At 46.5% G+C, this 3,001-nt stretch overlaps 1 pseudogene; it reads right to left on the reverse strand.

Moving 5' to 3' along the window:
• Positions 1 to 473: 473 nt before the first annotated feature.
• On the reverse strand, positions 474 to 1,887 carry LOC103607161 (annotated as a pseudogene).
• Positions 1,888 to 3,001: the final 1,114 nt, after the last annotated feature.

Below are 3,001 nucleotides of genomic sequence, written 5' to 3' on the forward strand. Positions count from 1 at the left end.
GCCGACCTGTCGCTTCCAAAGCCTGAGCTCCACCGGCCTCATGGCCACCTACTTGAGCAGGGGCCCTTCTGTTCACATTGGAGCCTGCAGGGCACTGGGGTGCATAGGCCAGTGGGGCTTCCTTAACTGCAAAGGTGGAGATAGCAGTCACGAGAGAGAGTGTGTTTACAGGAGGTGCTGTGTGCCAGCCGCTTCCCCAAGCACTTGATGACTATTTCTTTTTTTAAAAAATTTTTTAATACCTACAATACAATTACTCCATTTACTTTTGGAGGCTTCATCAAAGTAGGTTTTCAGCCCACATTCTTCAGAGCAGGTGCCTGTAATTAAACGTGGTCCTCTTACCTGATTCCTTTCCCAAGCCCTGGAGCACTCTTTGAGAGCACTAACTCACTGTACCTCATCAGGAAGATATTACTGCCAGGTTCCATGAAGCCTTCTTAGAAATTTGTCCATGCTACAAACTACCGACCTCACCCTAAACCCATCTGCTTGCAGACCAGCTGACTCAACATCTCCTGCCAGCCATCAGCACACACATGGTGTTCTGTGGCAGATCTGTCAACAGTCAGGAATGAAGAGGAATTCACATTTTGAGAGAGGGTCACACAGTCCCATTCAGCCGAACCATCTGAGCAGTCTGCTTCACCATCACACCACAGATCTCGTGACACACATGCACGGTTTGCACATTCCAGCTCATCATCTTGGCAAAATCAGCAGTTTTTTTCATCCCTGTTATCAGGACAATCTGGAAATGCATCCCAGATCACTGTCTGCTTCAAACATTGTTTATCGGATGGGCATTCCCAAAGATCTCTCTCTTTACAACCACAGCTTTCTTCGTCACTGTCATCACCACAATCAGCCTGGCCATCACATCTTCTGGAAGCTAGAACACAGCATCCCGAGCGGCACTTGAAGTGAGTAGGTGAACATCCTTCCACATCTTTATCAGGCATTAGGCAGTTTTGATTGTCTGAATTTAACTCTGGAAATTGATCGCAATCTGTGTCTTCAGGCCACTATAGATCCACGATCCCAAGCACAGACTCACAGTGTTCTTTGGAGTGCTCACACGGTGTTCTGCAAGGGGGGACACGCTGGCCTGTGTTCACATCACACCTTGGTACCAAAATGGTGCAAGCAAAGAACATGAGATATTTCTAACAGTTGGTTTGAACAAGGGCAGGGAAGAGAGGACTCCCAGCCACGGACGCTTCCTTTTGACTCTCGTGGCCAAGGTAATTTGGATAATTTGTATGGTAGTAGGGCAAGTTCATGCAGAGTTCAAGTGTAATTGGTTCACATTGACTACAGTTATTCAGACTGTTGTTAGGGCCACAGAGAGAGCTACCACCACATGACCCAAGGCAGGAATTGTAGAGGCATCTTTGGTTTCCTTCTTGACATGGAGTCTGATGTCACTGCAGTTGTCCTCATCACGCCCATCTTCACAGTCCTTGTCACCATCACACTGGAAAGTGCTGGGGGTACACTGTCCATTTCTGCATTGCACCAGACCCCGGCTGTGATGGGAGTAACAGACCCCATCAGACTCGTCCACACAGTCGTGGTCGCCATCACACACCCACTCCATCATAGCACCCCTCACCACAGTGACACTCCCCCCGTGGGATGGCGGTCACAGTTTTGCTCGTCACTTAGATCCCCACAGTCATCATACCCATCACACACGAGGCTCTACTTAAGGCACTTGCCTGTGTGACAGTGAAACAGATTCTCACTGCAATTGCAGTGAGCCTCATCTCTCCAGTTGCCACAGTCATTGTAGCCATGACACTGCAGTTTCCTGGGGATGCAGATGCTACCGACACACAGAAAGCCATCGCCCCCGCCGCAGAGCAGATTCTGGGACAGCTGCATCTGGCACGGACCTCAGGCTGCTTCTATTCATGGCAGAAAACAGCAGGCAGCCGGTGGGTGCAAGGTCACATGGTGAGAGGAAGCAGGAGAGAGCTTTCTTTTATTTTTAAAAGTGTGTTTTAATTAAGCAAAAATTGTATGTGTTTATGATGTACATCATGATGTGTTGAAATAGGTATAGACTGTGGAATGGCTAAGTCCAGCTAATTTTTTTTTTCTTGTCATTATCTGCTGTTACTATTTTTTGGTCTTTTTTTCCTGATAGTTGTAAAAAAAAAAAATTCCTGGTTACCTATTACATTGAATTAAACTTTCTTATTTCTAGGGAAGATAAAGCACATACTATGGATGCTTGTGGTCTGCCTCTATAAGGCCACAGCAATGAATTTTAAAAAATTAAAAATTCAATAATACATCTGTCTTGCTTATACATAGCTAACATTCATTCATTGAATACATTTTTTAAGTGACCACCGTGTGCCAGGCACGAGGTGCTCTGAGTTATACAACAGGCATGGCCTCCACTCGTGAAGCTACCATCTGAGCTTGAGGGGTAGGACATTAAATGAATAAATGGATAATTTCACATCTTGCTGAGTGTTGTGAGAGGAAATAACAAGGGTACCTAATGTAGAATTTGGATTTTTCACAAGTTCCCAGATGCTGCTGCTAGTTTGGGTAGAGGATGTTTTACTTGCTTTATGGATTAGCTTAGTGCCATTAGAATCACTGGTGAGGGGGGAGTAGGGGGATGACTTTAAACAAAATACTGATGCCTGGTCCTTCCCCTAGAAATTCTGTTAGAGGTTGTCTGGGCTGGGGCCTGGGCATCAGCATTTTTAAAGGCATCTAACATGCATGGGGGATAAAAAAACCACTGATGCTAGGTGGTGCCAGGGAGGGTGGGTGTTGATTGCTGGCTAACGTGTATATCCTTCGGTGGTTTGCGACCCAAATGCGGACTCAGGCACTCACCAGCCAGCCTAGTGGCGGGGCATCCTGCCTCCTTCCAGGATGGATCTCACAAATCCCCGGTTGCAATTTGATTCTGTAATTCTACCCACCTGTCATATGAAAGAACTGGATCCTGATGGACCTGCTTGCCTTAAATTTG

This window comes from Galeopterus variegatus, unplaced genomic scaffold (genome assembly GCF_000696425.1).
Source record: "Galeopterus variegatus unplaced genomic scaffold, G_variegatus-3.0.2 Scaffold7197, whole genome shotgun sequence".
NCBI classification, from domain to species: Eukaryota; Metazoa; Chordata; class Mammalia; order Dermoptera; family Cynocephalidae; genus Galeopterus; species Galeopterus variegatus.